The 18881-nt window shown below is 36.5% G+C and overlaps 1 long non-coding RNA gene across 1 annotated transcript; it reads right to left on the bottom strand.

Annotated features, from left to right (window-relative positions):
• Positions 1-13702: 13702 nt before the first annotated feature.
• Positions 13703-17355, bottom strand: LOC141598167 (uncharacterized). The gene is made up of 2 exons (XR_012523288.1): positions 13937-17355; positions 13703-13833 (listed from the first exon to the last, which is right to left on the bottom strand). It is a non-coding gene; the product is annotated as an uncharacterized LOC141598167 (long non-coding RNA).
• Between the last annotated feature and the right edge of the window lie 1526 nt (positions 17356-18881).

Here is an 18881-nt window from a genome sequence, read left to right as displayed (position 1 = left end):
AAGAGGGCTTGCTTTCAAATCAACCTCAATTAATGAGGAAGATGATGGAAACAATGAGTTTGCAATGATCACTAGAAATATAGCGGATATTGTTAATGGTCATAATCCTAAGAGGTTAAACAACAATTCTAGTAAGAAACATTTTTCAAAGAAGAGATCTACTTCCATTGTTGGTTGCATTAAATGTGACGAAAAAGGTCACCAAATGAATGAATGTCCAAAGTGGGGTAACATCAAATCTAAAGAAAAATGTGATTTGGCTAAGAAGGAATACAAGAATAAAGTAATGTGTGCTGTTTGGGGAATGTCCGATTCCAATGAGGACGAGATCCTTGAGGAAGAATTGGATGTCAAGTTGTGTCTTACTACTCGTCTTAATAATGATGCCCTTAGGTCTCCAAAAAGAGAAACATTCAAATGTCTTATGGCTCATCCCGATGATTCTGATTCTAACTTCGAAGATGAGGTAAATCATCTCAAGACAAAGGTTCGATCCTTCTCCAAAAGCAAAGTATGTTTACTCTTAGATAAATTCATTGATAAATGTCGTGTCCAAAACAACAAACTTAAAGCTATGCAAATTGAAATTGAAAACATAGCCGAGGAAAATGTTGGTCTAAGAGAGTGTCTAAATGAGCTTGAACAAAATAACATTTCACCTTGTCTTGAGAAAGAAGTAAGGAAACTGAAAAGGCAAAATCTAATTCTTGTAAATAAGGTCAAACTGCTGAATGTCACAGAAATACCCACTGTGACATATGATGCTGAAAAGGAAAACGAGTCTTTAACCAAACATGTTTCTATGTTAACACAAGAACGAGACTCACTTTTAATTGACCTAACCTCTTGTAAAAGTCATCTTAAGGAACTTGAAAAATTAGCAGAAATGCTACAAAATGAAACAAGTCATGCTAAGAGCGCCTTTGAAAATGTGCAAATATTAAATCTTGACTATCTTGCCAAAATTGAGATTTTAAACAAAGAGTTAAATGATGCAAAAGAGTTTTACAAGAAAAAGGAAGGAAGTCAAACTGTTTTAAAGTTTTCTACGAGTCAGTCATATCAAAGTGAAAAGAATGCTGGACTCGTTTTCAAATGCAACAGTAACGTGCACTGTTGCATTCGAAACCAAGAACCAAGGAAAACCGATTTCCGAAGAAGAAAACATGTTGGATTTCCTGAATATGTTATTTGTAATTATTGTGGCAAGACTGGTCATGTATTTAATGGTTGTACAAAGAGAATGAATGACATTAAAAGAAACATTAAGGTTGTCAAGAAAGTGTGGATCTGAAAAGACTTGGTAAAGGACATGATTCACAAGAAGGGACCCAAATTAATTTGGGTTCCTAAACTAAGTGTTTGATTTGTTAAAGGCATTAGTGAGAGGCAGCAGCAATTGGTACTTTGATTGTGGATGGAAGTGAAAGCCAATCTCTCTCACTAGAAGCCTACAAAGGTGGCACCATGACGTTTGACCATAACAAAAAGACGTGAAATTGTTGGTATTGAAAACTTGGTAAGTCATCGTCACAACGTGTCGACAAAGTGTTGCTTGTCAAAGGTTTGAAGCACAATCTTCTTAGTGTCTCTTTTTGTGTGATCATGATAATGTTGTTGAATTTCTTGTTAGTGAATGTAGAATTCTTGATGCAAAAACAAGGGAACTTGTTCTTGAAGGAAAACATGCTAATGATGTTTACTTGACTAATTTTTGTTCATTGTCCGGTCCAATCATGTTTTGTATGTGTGTCTTAAAGAATGACTCGTGGCTTTGGCATAAACAATTAGATCATGTAAATGTTACAACATTGAACACCCTTAGAAAGCTTGACCTTATTGATGACATTCCTAACATTAAAATTCAATTTTAAAGAGATGTATGATGATTGTGCTAGAGTAAAACAAGTAAGATGCTCCTTAAATCCAAAAATTATTTTCTTGTACTTCTATAACCTCTAAAACTCTTTTGTATAGACTTGTGTGGAGCAATGTATATTAAAAGTAGAGGTAGAAGTCAGTTCTTCTGCATGTGTGTTGATGAAATTTTATGATATGTTTGGCTACTTACTTGATCTTTAAAGATGGAATATTTGATGAATTTCTTATTTGGTTGAAAAGTGTGTAAAAGAAATTTGATTTTTTTTTACCCGACCATGGAACGAAATTTAAGAATTCCTCATTTGAAACCCATTGTGAATAACATGGTGTTAGTCATAACTTTTCCAACGTAAAACACCTCAACAAAATGAGTTTGTTAAACGTATGAACTGTATCTTGAGAATATGGTTAGGACCATGCTTCTAATTAGTAAGTTGCCAAAGAAGTTATTTTTTAGCCATCAACACTTTTATGCTTAATTTATAACCATGTTATGATACGTAAAATTCTTAATAAAACTCCCTACGATTTGTTGAAAAGAAGAAATCCCAATATTCCCTCTTAAGATGTTTTGGCTGCAAATACTTTGTTCAAAAATTGGGAAAGACAACTTGGATAAGTTCGATGTTCATAGTGACGAGGTCGTCTTTATTGGATATTCGGATCATAACATGGCCTATAAAGTGCACAATAAAAGAACCATTAAAATGGAAGAAAACATTCATTTCATATTTGATGAATCTAGTCCTTTTTGTGTCTAATGAACAGGTTGAAGAAGATTAGGATGATGATTTAGAGATTGGGATGATTTGTTAAGATATGGATCAAGTGGTAGAAGAGGCTGAGCAACAGTTGGAGCCACTGTTGCCTGAGGATGATATCCAAAATTCAGGGGGAACTAATCGTCCTCCAACACAAGAAGATGCTAGCTCATCTAGGGGGAATGTGGATGGTGAAGAACAACCCAACCAAATAATGAACGAATCACAATCATCCTCTTCAAATAATCCCCATGCAATAGTCACCTCGACTGTTACACAAGAACAAACCGATTCCTCAAACGCACTTATTCCAAAAAGGAAAAATGGAAACACCAAAGCTCACCCTCTCTCAAATCTAACCAGTAATCTAAATTTTGGAATGAAAACCAAATCCTCACTCCAAAACTTTTGTGCCTTCAATGCATTCCTCTCTCAAATTGAACTTGTCAATGTCATAGTAGCACTCACTGTTACATACTGGGTGACAACCATGAAAGAGGAATTAAATCAAAGGAATGAGGTATGACATCTTACCCCTAGGCCAGTGTAATGTAATTGGTACAACATTGGTCTTTCGCAATAAGCTTGCTGATTTTAGCGAAATCGTATAGAACAAAGCTAAACTAGTGGTGCAAAGTTTTAACCAATAAGAGGGATTTGATTATGATAAAACCTTTGCACCGGTAGCTATGCTTGAAGCCATACATATGCTTATAGCTTTTGCATCTCATGATGACAAAAACTTTTTCAAATGAATGTAAAAACTGCTTTCCTTAATGGATATCTTGAAGAAGAGGTTTTTGTCGAACAATCACCGGGCTTTATAAACAATGAGTTCCATAACCACGTTTTAAAATTTGATAAAGCACTTCATGGTTTAAAACATGCTCCTAGGACCTGATATGATAGGTTTTCAAAGTTTCTGTTGAAAATGTTGTTTACGTGGTTTGGTTGATAAGACATTGTTTATCAAGTCACAGTGTGAGGAACTGTTGCTTGTATAAGTATATGTCAATGACATTATTTTGATGCAACAAATGGCGTCCTTTTTAAATAATTTTTTGGATCTAATAAACTTCTGATTTTGTTGACCATGATGAGAGAATTTGGATTTTTCCTTGGTCTTCAAATCAAACAAAGTGAGAAAGGTACAATGATTCATCAACAAAAGTGTTTGAAGGAAATGCTAAGTAAGGTTGGGTTGACTAATGTTAAACCTCTTGCTACACCAATGATTTCTAACATCAATCCTGACAAAGACGAAAATCGTAAGAGTGTTAGTGAAATCATGTATAGAGGTATGATTGGTTCATTACTTTATTTAACCGCTAGTCGACCCGACATACAATTTAGTGTATGCTTGTGTGCCCACTTCCAATCAAGTCCTACGGAATCACATTTCAAAGCCGTCAAAAGGATTTTTGAGTACTTGATTGGAACATAAACCTATATATTTGATATCCATCTCATTACGATCTTGATCTTATAGGTTTTTGCGGGTAGCACGGTGAATACAAAGAACACATTGAGTATTGACACTTTCTTGGGTCCTTGCCTCATTTCATGGGCCTTCAAGAAGCAAGAAGTTGTTGCACTATACAGGGATGAAAATGAATGCAACAGTGCAGTACTCTGTGGCTCACAGATTCTTTGGGTATGACAACAATTGCATAACTATGGTATTATCTTCGACACAACTTCTATCTTTTGTGATAATACTAGTGCAATTAACGCCTCAAAGAATCCAATACAACATTCTAAAACTTAACATATCGACATAAGACATGATGTTTACGTGATCAAGTTGTAAAAAGGAATATTTGTCTTAGTTTTTGTAGAACGGAAAATCAATTAGCGGACATTTTTACAAAACCGTTTGAAAGAGAACAATTCGTAAAACTTCGGTTGGAAATTGGTTTATTAAGTGATATGTGATTCATATTATTTTATTTTCCTTAATGATTGACTAAAGATGAGGACATACATGTGATTACCCTAATTGTTAATTAGTTTACTTCATGCAAAAATATGGTTCGAAAAATATGAATAATTATGCTTGTATTTGAATTGTTGTTGCATTGAGCCACTCAACCCACATTCAAAAATCAAACCTTTCCACCCTCCGCATGTCACTAAAACCATCCGAATCAACACTTCAAAAATGCCTCCAAAACCCTCATACGACCGAGACTTCAAAATCTTCAAGATTCTTATGACCCAAAGAAAAAGAGAAAATTCAAAGAAACAAATGACTTCTCCCATTAAATCCGCTGCCACAAATGAAATGTTGGGAAGCTCATATGTCGAATTACCCATTTCCTCTAAGAAATCCAAGGTTACTTCTCCTCCCAAAGCTGATGCCACAGCATGTGTCACTGTGACACGAAAGAAAATCACAACTCTAGTTGAGGAAGATGACCAGAATATTGGGGTTGCAAATGAAGATGAAATTTATGAAGATGTTGGTAATTTGAATGAAGATGGTATGTTTAATAATAGTCTTGACCCATTGCCCTTACCACATGCTACAAATGAGAAAATCTTTGAAATCCTTAATGATGACTTGGAAGAAAACTAACATGATAAGCTCATTGTCACCAAGAGTTTTCCAAAAAAAAAAAAAAAAAAAAAGGGGTTCAAGTTCAAAGATTCAAATTCAAAATCAAATTCAAAAAAAAAAAAATGGAAGAAGAAGATTTATGCCACTGTCAAGGTGAATGTTACATCTGGTACCTAATCCGCATTCATTAATCACCAACTCTTTTCCTAATCCTTGAAACTTGGGTAAGACTCTTGTAGCCATTACTCAATTGGTTAGTGAGAAAATTCGAACTTGAAATGAAGAATTTTTGGAACTTATGCAAACTTTGAGGGGGAAAGCTCCAAGAAAATTGATGATGCCTTGCTTAACCCCATTTCTAGCCCTGTTATCCATCAACATAACCCATTTTGGCTTAATGTTTTCCAAATTCTTTTGCAAACCGTACTTATTTTATTTGTTGAACCTTGCCTTGTTTGTTGTTAAACTATGTCAAACTGTGTTCGTAACTATGTTTTGCACTCCCTTGATGATGTCAAGAGGGGGAAGTAGTTTAATTATGTCTTATGTGTGACCCCTTAACTCTTAGGCTTGCGTTCACCGTAATATGTCTTGCGACCTTGGTTAGATGTTCTACTTAGACTAAGTATATTGACTCTTTCATGCCTTGATCATGTTTTGTATGTTTTATGTTGAATGCTTAAAGACCGGCTAACCATAGGTTAAGGAGAAACTTCACACATTATTAAAACTTGCCATCATCAAAGGGGGAATTTGTTAGAACACACTTGGTTGATGATGCCAAGTTTCATTGTTATTTAATTGTTTGCTTCTTAGTTATATTGTTTAGCATTTGAAGCACTCAATGAATTTCCAAAGATGGTTCAAGAATGATTAAGATGAAGTTATGACAAGAAATCCCTTAGCCTTAGTCAAATGTTGTAAACGATTACAAATGCTTAGTGATTGAAGCAATAAAATGGACTCTCAAAGACGGCTTAACATGGTCAAGATGAAGTCAACAAGAAGTCAAGATAATGATATGATCCTAGCATTAGTCGAAAAATGTAAGAGTATGTGTAACATTCTCATTTACGTCAAGTGGCTGCAAAACCATGCAACAGTGCACTGCACTGTGGTTTCTGATACTACCGTATGGAGGGATTTTTATTCGAAAGGTTTAAGTGTCAAAATCTTTACAAATTTCATATTCTCAAAGATTTTACATTTGAATTATCCCAGTTTGAAAACAAATCTGAAAAAATCAATTTGCAAAACTCACATGTGACTCCTCTAAAGTTGTGCATCTACTTTTACATAAATGGAAAGTTGATTTAGTCAAGTACTAAAGCACTCTTCCATTTGTGGTAAGTTGTCACTTGTCAAATGTGTTGAAGTTTTAAATATGAAATTTTAAGTCATAAATCCACATTGATTAATCCTCTAGATTTGTGCATTTACCTTTTACTAAAATGGTAAGTTGAACTTGTCAAAGTTTTTAAAGCTAGAAATGTTTTTTGCCATTTTGGTAAAATGTCACATGTTGAGTGTTTTGGGAAGAGTTTTCTGATTTTGATCAATGACTTGTGCTCCAAGCCAATAGCCTAACACTTACAATCACTCAAATGCTATCTATTTAATATTGGATTTAATTAACCTAAGTTGTACTACTTAGATGATCAAATCCACTATAAATAGGGTGCCTTCAAACGTTCATTACGTGAACGATTGATATTCAAAGCCTTTGATCAATGACTTGTGCTCCAAGCCTTTTATGAGCATTAATTGTTAAAACACTTTGCAAAACATCAGCTCTTGTTCTTCAACTTATTTGCAAAATTGTTTTTCTATTTTAAAAGTCTTCAAACGTTTTTCAAAAGGGCAGTAAAACCTCCAAGTATCAGTTCGCTGTACTGTGACATAATGAGTTTGTTCTATGATTCTCGTGTTAGATCTTAATTGTGATCTCCATGTTCATTAAGTGAACGATTGATATTCAAAGACTCTGTAAACCTGTGAGATAGAACTTAAGTCTTGAAGCAGAGTAGCTTTGAGCAAGTGAAAGTCTTGAAGCGGAGTAGCTTCAAGCAAATGCAACCGGAGTAGGTTGGCGAGTTATTTTCATTGTAAGGGGTTTAGTTGTTTGAGTAAATTTCTAAACAAGCAATAAAATAACGGTTGGACGTAGGCCTCGGAGTAGAGGCTGAACCAATTTTTTAAACATCGTCTTGTTTGTTCATTTACTTTTACGTTTGTTCTCCTTATTTATATATTGTTTATCTCGCAATCTGTCTGTGTCACAGTGTTCAATACTGTGTCTCAGACCTGCCTATTGATTCAATCTTGTGAACTTAAAACGATTAAGTATCTCAAGTTTTCAACTTAAAAGAGATTCACTTAAGATTTTTATTGCTAAGAGTCTTCAACTTAAAAAGTATTCACTTAATATCTTCATTGTTAAGTTGAAGAAAAAATACTCTTTCATTCATACTTTTTAAGTCAGGCAATGATCGACTTTCTTGTGACATATACTTGAGTTGAATTCGTGTGTATATACTTCTAACTCAAATAGTTCTAAGTATAAACACCTCTATCATTTAAAGTATTGTCCATATCAGTTTAGTCTATTGTCCTAGATTTCAAAGAAGCTTAATTCAAGCTTAAAAATTTTAATTGGACACCTAATTCACCCCCCCCCCTCTTAGGTGTTCTCGTCCTTGACTCTTCAATGTTTAAGTTGTTAATCACTGCAATAAACTGTAAATAGCCACTTGAATCGATGCACTTAGCTAATTAACCTTGGTAAACCTTGACCTAGACCGGAAGGTTGAAAGGGGTGAGACCTGCAGTACGTGAACAATAGGATGCTTTAGTGAGGGAGGAAGCTAAGCTAATAGAGTTTTAGGGTGAATTGAGACCGGAAGGAGATATTCGCTGCCACTTAGACTGATACACGCGACCGATCTGTGACCTTAGCTGCAATTAACTGACGTTCATCGATGACCCGACAATCCTAGTTCTCTCTCTTTTATTGTTAATCTCTCTCATTCTTTTCTCTTGCTTTAATCTCATTTAGTTTAGTTTAAACAACTCAAACCCCCAAATTGTGACCTCTGACGGACTAGAATTGACAAGTAGATAGTGACCGCCTCCCTGTGGAGATCGACCCTACTTACCGCTGACTTCTGTTAGTAGTACTTAGGTATTTATTTTTGGTACCTAACGACGATATCACAAGGCAGACACCACCTCTTGCTCGGGCCCCCTCTCCGGAGAACTCTCCAACGTCTCATACTCCATCGTGACGCGAAGCTCCCTTGCCGCAGCCAACTGAGCCCTAAAAGATGCAATCTCCGTATCTCGCCTCCGCAACCCATCCTCTCAACCACCTTAGGGACATTCTGAAGCTCCCGTCTAGTGGGTCGAGGACCCCTCCTCGTGGTAGTACTAACCCTCCTCCCAGAGGTACTAGCCTCAGACCCTATCAGAGCCCTCCCAGCACTAATAGCCTCAACAGTAGGCTCCTCCCGAGCCCCCGTGGCTCCTTCAGCACCAACGGCCCCAACAACGACCTCCCGACGAACCTCCACAGCTCTCTCGGCTCTAACAGCCTCCTCAGTAGGCTCCTCCTCATGGATCATCCTCCTCTTCTAAGTCTCAGCAACGGACCCAGTGGGCCCAGTATGAAGGATCATAGATCCTAATTAGACTCTCTAATTAAATAACAAATTATCTCATAATTTGTGTTTACGTGATCTATGTAACATGCATGCAATATTAAAGCATTTTAATAAAAGATTTAGAAGAAGGAAATCGAATCTCCTTACATTGGGTATGGAAAAATTAGGGCTAGAACAAAATACCCAAATTTAGAAGCACCCAAGAACAAAATACCCAAATTTCTAACAAATACTAACTAGATATTGTGTTAGAAATACCCTTGATTATATAAGAATACTAACACTCTTAGTATATTTTTAAGCTTTTTATTTACTAACAATTAGTAAGGTTTTTATTATTTTAGAGAAAGAAAATTTTATTTTGCGCAAACAATGTTCAAGTGTGTAAAAATGAACAATTGTGTGGGTGTGTAAAGAGGAGGGAGGCCGGGTAGGTGGTGAGGGGAGTGGAGTGGTTTTTGCAATTTTTATGTCCAATAAGAATTGCATGTGGAAGACAAATGTTGTGGGAGGTTGCACAACCAATAAAACAATGAGGTGCATAATCATTGTGTTCATGCACAATAATTGATGTACACACGGCCCGATGTTACGTAATCGGGTCCATTTTGGTTCTTATATTTGTCGCACAAATACGCGCAATTATTATTTTAAACATCGTTTTATGTTCAAATAATTCCGGATTAATTTTGTCCAAAACACTCCGTAAAAATACGACAGCTACACATATTATTTACATACTAATATTAATCACATTAATTAATTAATTAGTACAATTTTAGTGAATTAACAATTAATTAACTGAAACCCGTCTCATAAAATTTATTATTCAATTATCGCATAATTAAATAATAACTGCCGCGCCTTGAGTTCGCAACTCGAAATCTCTCTAAAAAGATCGACTAACCTTTTAGTCAATAAATCAAGGGACTAAATAAATTGTATCTGATGCAATTAATTAGTTGTCAATTGGGGTTTGTTCCTTTAGGTGTGACCGAAAGGGGTCAGTTGATTACCGCCGTCACACGACAATAACGCCAAACTCTAGTCAGCCAACCGTTAACGATTTACGTTAATCAACTAACGAGGATCATAAAATAAATATCCTGATGATATTCCTTTAATGAGATTTATGATGTAAACGCACTATTGTGGAGGAAACTCACTCCAATAATCTCCCACTTGTCCGACACAAGGTGCGCGCTACCAATTCTCTTGTCCATTTTAATCTCCCACTCAATGCAAGGTGTCCTTCTAGTCACACTTGCAGATGAACAAATCGCGAGTGGTTTTCTCGATCGGGAGTGTGACTACAAGACCGGAAAAATCTACCATAGATTACTTCCGAGCGTGGCCATGCATTTATAGTCACAACTCCTCGAGTGGCCTTGAGATATAGTAACCCAACGTGGGTGGACAATTCCTGTATGCCCTATATATCTTTGCTCAATACAGATCACCATGACTCAGAAGATGCCCTTTGGCCTCCTTTCACGGCACGACCTTGGACAAAAACCAAAGTGACTCGGAAACTGCACTAACTTGTATAATAGTCTCCAGTCAAAAGAATCGACTCATAGGAACATCTTAGAGATCCCTGCCACGACCAGGCATCTATAATAGAACTAAGGGACTCTCTAAATGGTCATTGTCCGGCAAAGTGTCACACACTCTGCCTATGTAATCGATTAGTCATAACATATGACCTCATGGTGTTGAACCAACCATCAATCGACTTACAATATAATCACTACGAGATGTCACCTCATTAAGTGACTAGGGACAAAATACAATGTTAATCTTATTCACTTGAATAGTGTTCAACATTGTCTCAACAAATTATTCAGATAAACAAGGTATTATAAATTTAGTCACACTAAATAAAAGAATTCATAAAAGAATGCTTAAACAATGAATGCGATTATCATATATATAAAAAGTGATACAATATCCAATTATTACATATCCATAATCTAAAGAAATTCTGGTACTCGTCTCAATACCATTACGACGACATGACCATCATGTTTAGCCTTTGATAAAGGCTTGGTTAAAGGATCAACAATATTATCGTCTGTTCCAACTTCACAAATGTCTATTTCCTTCCTTTCCACATAATCTCTAATTACATGGTATTTCCTTTCAATGTGTCTAGATTTATTACTAGACTTCGGCTCTTTGGCTTGAAAAATAGCCCCACTGTTATCACAATATAGAGTGATCGGATCTTTGGCGGAATGGACTACTCCTAGTCCCTCCATAAATTGCCAAATATAAACAGCTTCCTTTGCAGCCTCAGACGCTGCATGGTACTCAGCCTCTGTTGTAGAATCCGCGGTAACGCTTTGCTTGAAGCTCTTCCAGCAAACAGCTCCTCCATTTAATATAAACACATAGCCGGATTGGGATTTCATATAATCTCGATCGGTTTGGAAACTAGCGTCCGCGTAACCTCTTACACGCAACTCAGTTTCTCCTCCAAACACTAAGAACTAATCCTTAGTCCTTCTCAAGTACTTAAGGATGTTCTTTACGACTATCCAGTGACTCTCACAGGGCTTGGCTTGATAACGACTTGTCATGCTGAAGGCATACGCGACGTCGGGACGAGTGCAAATCATAGCATACATGGTAGACCCAACAGCGGAAGCATAAGGGATGGTCTTTATGCGTTCAATCTCCTTAGGGGTAGAAGGAGACTGTGACTTGCTCAAAGTGATCCCTTGGCCCATAGGTAGAAATCCTCTCTTAGAGTCTTTCATATTGAACCGGTCAAGAACTTTATCAATATAAGCTTCTTGACTCAATGCTAGTATCCTCTTGGACCTATCTCTATAGATCCGGATACCCAAGATTCGTTGTGCCTCTCCCAAGGCCTTCATCTGGAAGTGATTCCCTAGGCACTCCTTAATGAAAGTGAGTGATGAAATATCATTCCCGATGAGCAATATGTCGTCCACATATAGGACAAGGAAAGAAACCTTACTCCCACTAAACTTCATGTACAAACACTTCTTCAACACTTCGAGTGAAGCCATATTGTTTAATAACATGATCAAAGCGATGATTCCAACTCTGAGATGCTTGCTTAAGACCATAGATGGACTTCTTAAGCTTACACACCTACATAGGGTTAGATGTATCCACAAAACCTTCAGGTTATGTCATTTACACTTCCTCTTCTAGAATCACATTCAAGAAGTCATTTTTGACATCCATTTGCCAAATCTCATAATCATAAAACGCGGCAACCGCTAAGATTATCCTAATAGACCAAAGCATAGCGACTGGAGCGAAGGTTTCGTCATAGTGTAGACCATGAACTTGGGTGAAACCTTTTGCCACCAATATAGCTTTGTAAACATTTATATGTTTATCCATGCCGAGCTTAATTTTATATATCCATTTACACTGAAGGGGTCGCACTCCCTGAGGTAAATCCACCAAGTCCCATACTCGGTTCTCGTACATGGAATCTATTTCGGACTGCATGGCTTCTAGCCAATGCGAGGAGTCGGGACTAGACATGGCCGATTTGTAGGTAGTGGGTTCATTACTTTGCAAAAGTAACAAAACTCCATCCTCTTCGATGTTACCAAGGTAGCGGTCATGTGGCTTAGAAATCCTACCTGACTTTCTAGGAACGATTACCATTTCAGAGGAGGAGGGAATGTTATCCTCCATGTTCACCTCTGCCTCATTCTCGGTTTGTGGCTCTCGAACTTCATCAAGTTCAAATTTTCTCCCACTCTACCTCCTAGAAATAAACTCTTTTCTTGGAAGACAGCATCACGAGCCACAAACACTTTGTTTTCGTTTTTACTATTGAAGTAATAGCTACATGTTTCCTCTGGGTATCCTACAAAAAGACATTTGCCAGACCTGGGTGCAAGTTTATTGTCAGATTTAATCTTGACATAAGCTTCGCAACCCCAAATGCGCATGAATGACGAATGAGGGACTTTCACTGCCATATCTCATATGGAGTCTTATCGGCCGCTTTAGTCGGGCTTCGATTTAGTGAAAATATTGCAAACAAGAGGGCAAGACCCCAAAACGAATCAGGAAGCTCGGTTAGACTCATCATAGACCGAACCATATCTAATAAAGTTCCGTTTCTCCTTTCGGCCACACCATTTAATTGTGGTGTGCCAGGAGGAGTCCATTGTGATACTATACCATAATCTTTTAGGTGTGAATCAAATTCAGAATTTAGGTATTCACCACCACGATCGGATCGTAGGGTCTTAATCCTTTTATCCAATTGGTTCTCTACTTCATTCTGAAACTCTTTGAACTTGTCAAAATCTTCACTTTTGTTCTTCATCAAGTAGATATACCCATATCTACTCAAATCATCAGTAAAAGTAATGAAGTAGTGAAAACCTCCTCTAGCGGTGATGGTTAATGGTCCACACACATCCGCATGTATGAGAGCCAAAACCTCACTTGCTCGTGTCCCTTTTCCCGCAAAAGGTGCACGAGTCATCTTGCCTAAAAGGCAAGACTCGCATATACCATAAGATTCGAAATCAAATGGTTTGAGCACTTTTGATGAAGCAAGTCTCTTAATGCGTCTTTCGTTTATGTGACCTAAATGACAATGCAAAAGGTAGGATTCATTTGGATCACCCGTTTTGAGCTTTTTGGTTTCCACATGATAAACGTCGTTAACATCATTTAAAACATAAATTCCTCCAATTGAAATGGCCTTGCCATAAACCAAATCATTCAATGAAAAAGTTCAACTATTGTTCTTAATCATAAAACAAAAGCCTTCTGCGTCTAATGCGGAAATGGAGATGATGTTCTTGGTTAAAGTTGGTACAAAATAACACTTATTTAAAAACAACTCTAAACCACTAGCTAAAATGAGCACATAGGTCCCCACGAAAACGGCTGCTACTCTAGCTCTATTCCCCATGCGGAGATCCACATCACCTTTTGCTAGAGCTCGCACGTCCCTTAAACCCTGCAAATGATTACAAAGGTGAGACCCACATCCGGTATCTAATACCCAAGTGGAAGTGCAAGCATAATTAACGTCTATCACATATAGAGAGAGGAGCTCATACCAATAGGCATCACACACCCTTCCTTAAGGTCCTCCGAGTATTTTGGGCAACTCCTCCTATAATGCCCTTTCCCATTAAATGGAAACATTCGGCCTCGGAGAGTTTGACATTCTTCGCCTTGGGTTTGCCATTCTCAATGCCTTTCCCCTTTCCCTTGTCTTGTTTCTTTGACGATTTCTTAAATTGGGACTTTTCTTTCCACTTTCCCTTCCTAACTCCAAGGGACATGTTCTTTAAATTCATAATGAGAACATCCCCTTTTCACTCCCACTAGCTTCCATATCTCTCTCCGCTTGGGTGAGGAGCGCATAAATTTCATGATAACTCTTATTCATGCCATTCATGTTATAGTTTACCCTAAAGTGGGCAAACTTGGTAGGAAGTGAGTGGAGGATGCGATCCACCACAAGAGTTTTAGGAATGTTACACCCTAGACGCTATAGGGTGTCGACATGTTCGACCATTTTTAGTACATGGGGACCAACCTTTTGGCCCCTCTCCAGCTTTGCTTCAAAGAAGCGTGCCGCCGCTTCGTATTGGCGGACTTTGGGTGTTCGTGAAAACATAGTAGTCATACGAGTGAATATCTCGTACGCATTCAATGAGATGCATGATAGCTTGAAAATTGGGGACATCGACCATATCAATACATTTTTGATATCATACGACATCCTCATATAGTCATCATAGGCGGTCCGCACCACCGATGAAGCCCTTGGACCAGGCTCGATGGGAGGGGCATCGGTCAAGTAAGCGAGTACGTTGTCGGACAACGCGGCGCTTTTGATGTTTGATTCCCATTCAAGAAAGTTACTACCGTCATCTTTTAAGGTACATTTGTCCATTACGGACCTTAGCCATGAATCATTGCCTAGTGGAGTAGTCGATGGAGTTGTTGAAGATGCGATTGCGAATGAAAATGATACAACAAAACAATGAAATATGAACATTCATTGTTTTAAATTTACTTGTGAAATATTTTTAACAAGTTTTAACATTTATATATTGATCTCCCACTAAATTGTATAAATGATTCCAAGATCCGTTTTTAAACAAAAATGAGCATCGCTTAGGCAAAACATCCTATAGTCGTGTAAATTCGGTAAGTCAACGTTTGACTAATTCTACCTTTAGAACTCTCAGTCGACGGATTTAATTAAATCTATCTACTAACCCCGGAATACAAGACTGTCTTAATATCCCGTTGAGTCCAGCCAAGTTTGGCGCGTGATAACCTTTTATCACCCTACTTACCCGAGGTAAAAAGAGAACACCCCGCTTGGGCGCGCGAGGCTCTAATGAACAAGGGATTCATGGTGTTACTAATTGGTAAGGCTAATATCAATTTTAGTTATGTCAGAGATTTTGTCAATTTTAGTCATAAATTCCCTATAAGTGAACTAAGTCGGCGAATATAAATGACGTGAATTGACAGCCGCGAAAATAAAATGCATGTGAATGGCGATTTTGGCATGCGCGGAAAAATAAAAGCAAACAAGCATATGAATAATCCTAGTATGGCCTCCTAGTTAAAAATAACTAGACTATTACATATCGGAAATCAACTTCTAGGTCCCTTGCCTCTTCATAGGAACATCTTCCAAAAGTGGCTCCTTCTTGTGGGATTTGGAACACCTTTCCAAAAAAAGACTCTGTCTCGATGTAAATTCATTTTTTGGAAACGCCGGTAAAAATAACTATTACAATCAAATTACATAGCTATTCCTATTATACATTAATTAATAAAAATAAATAAAAACTATTAATTAATTACAAACCGATGATACGAGATCGTATTTAAATTACAAACAAATCACTATTCCCATACATTTCGGGAAATAACGATTAAAAATAACTAGGCAATACTAGGTGCAACAAAATAAATACTTTAAATAAATGACAATCATTCATTCAACATAAATAAATATGCTTAAAATTGCTATAAAATGATGCCAAAATCGCCCTATCGCACAATCGTTGGTATCTTGCTCGGTTTTGTGGATTTAGTCGATTTTTAATTATTAAAAATAAATAATAAACAATTAAATCTCATTTAAGTCCAAACTAGTTGTCCAAACTGTTTTGGACCTCAAAAATTAGTCCTCACTAATTTGATGATGAATAATTAGTTTGATTTGGTGTTATTTGCTTATTTTATCGGTAAATTCATACTCAATCCTATTCAGCCCATAGTTCCTCTTTCTCTAATATATGTTAGGAGTCTTATAATGAAAGGGGAACTATAGGCTGAATAGGAGGGAGTATCTCTTAAGTAATAAATTCAAAATAATTGAAAATATTACCAAAAATTGAAACTAAAAATTTTGAGTATTCTGGAACACTCTCAGGAACACCAAAAGGTCAAAAAATGAACAAACATTTCGGATAAATTTTATGAAGAAATAGATCGATATTTATCGATTTTTAACCATTAAAATCAATAAACATCAAAACATGGTGAAATTATATTTTAAATTTCACTTTTAACTTTTAAAACATATTTTTGAATGTACATAAATTTATCAAGGGCAGAAATATTTATTTCAAATTTATGATTAAAATAATTCACTTTTATCGGCTTTTATCTCATAAAAATCAATAAACATGAAAAACTCCAAACCAACCTTCGAAAGTTTACATACAATTTGTAGAAAATATATATGAAACAATATAAAAATTTCAAGACCCGAATCAACTTCTAACTATTTTTAGTTAACTCTTAACCAAAATACGGCATTTTTTGTCTCGGTTTTCTACAAAAAACATTAAAAATAGCAAAATAACTTCACAAATCACCAAATTTTACCACAAACTCTTTGAGATTAGTAGGTATGTATGCCCAAAAAATTTCGTGCTAAAACCTCTTTTAACACCATTTTTGATTTTTTCCAAATTATTTCATAATTTGTTAAATATGTTAAAAATTAACATGCAAATTACAAGCCTTACCTCTGATACCACTTGAAGGATCATAGATCTTAATTAGACTCTCTAATTATATATCAAATTATCTCATAATTTGTGTTTAGGTGATCTATGTAACATGCATGCTATTAAAGCATTTTAATAAAAGATTTAGAAGAAGGAAATCGAATCTCCTTACATTGGGTATGCAAAAATTAGGGCACAATCTAGATCACCTATCTAGATTGTTCTTGAGCTCAAAATGATGGAAGATCCTCCTAACACAAATCTCCAAATAGAAGATCTCTTTTTAGTAGCACCCAAGAACAAAATACCCAAATTTCTAACAAATGCTAACTAGATATTGTGCTAGAAATACCCTTGATTATATAAGAATAATACTAACACTCTTACTATATTTTTAAGCTTTTTCTTTACTAACAATTAGTAAGGTTATTATTATTTTAGAGAGAGGAAATTTTATTTTACACAAACAATGTTCAAGTGTGTAAAAATGAACAATTGTGTGGGTGTGTAAAGAGGAAGGAGGCCTGGTAGGTGGTGAGGGGAGTGGAGTGCTTTTTGCAAATTTTATGTCCAATAAGAATTGCATGTGGAAGACAAATGTTGTGGGAGGTTGCACAACCAATAAAAAAATGAGGTGCATAATCATTGTGTTCATGCACAATAATTGATGTACAAACGGTCCGATGTTACGTAATCGGGTCCATTTTGGTTCTTATATTTGTCGCACAAATATGCGCAATTATTATTTTAAACATCGTTTTATGTTCAAATAATTCCCGATTAATTTTGTCCAAAACACTCCGTAAAAATACGTGTACAGCTACACTTATTATTTACGTACTAATATTAATCACATTAATCAATTAGTACCATTTTAGTGAATTAACAATTTATTAACTAAAACTCGTCTCATAAAATTTATTATTCAATTATTGTATAATTAAATAATAACTGTCGTGCCTCGAGTTCGCAACTCGAAATCTCTCTTAAAAGATCGACTAACTTTTTAGTCAATAAATCAAGGGACTAAATAAATTGTATCTCATACAATTAATTAGTTGTCAATTGGGGTTTGTTCCTTTAGGTGTGACCGAAAGGGGTCAATTGATCACCGCCATCACACGACAATAACGTCAAACTCGAGTCAGCCAACCGTTATCGATTTACGTTAATCAACTGACGAGGATCATAAAATAAATATCCTGCAGATATTCCTTTAATGAGATTTATGATGTAAACGCACTATTGTGGAGGACACTCACTCCAACACAGAACACTCCCCTGCAATCAAGACAAAACAAAACACGTCAGCCGAAATTTCGGCATTACGACGGCACAAAATAGACAAATCGAAATAACAACAAACCACCTGCGAATACAAAACACAACAAGGGAAAACCCGCCCAAATCCATTCGACAGAAAAACACTTCACAAAAATCGCATAAAAAATGACTCTCCCTTCTTTTCAAGCAAAAGACGAGTCAAAACAACAACAAAAATTTCAAAAACCACCCAACACCTCAAGGCCCACACAAGGCCCGCAAAACAACAACAAAATTTCCGACGCAACTGGGTATTTTTCAAAGCTCAAAAAGGCAATCTTACGCCGATTCGGGCACAAACAGGTCAAAAGTTCAAAATACGACCACAACAAAACAACGTGATTTAATCACGTCTCAATATGACCTAAATTACCGTTAAGGTCCATTTCAAGACAAACTGGCTCAATTTGAGCTCAAACAGACGCTTATTTCATCAGACATAAGACCGTCGTAAAAAGGCAAAAATTCAAATTTTGCCCACAATGCCCAACGAAGGTTCAATATAGCAAAAGTGGTCTTCGCCGACTACAATGCAACCTAGTGGGGCACACAACTCAAGCAAATAAACTTGGCATTGTGAAATAAGACGGTTTTCCGTCTCACTCACGTTTTTCGAGCATAGGGAGCGGGAACGGGGACCAAAATGCAAACTAAAAGCACCCCTATACTCCTAAACAGGTTTCTAACCTAA

This window comes from Silene latifolia, chromosome 9, assembly GCF_048544455.1.
Source record: "Silene latifolia isolate original U9 population chromosome 9, ASM4854445v1, whole genome shotgun sequence".
NCBI classification, from domain to species: Eukaryota; Viridiplantae; Streptophyta; class Magnoliopsida; order Caryophyllales; family Caryophyllaceae; genus Silene; species Silene latifolia.
Note: the sequence above shows the minus strand (reverse complement) of the source record. Positions and strands in the feature narration are given on the sequence as shown.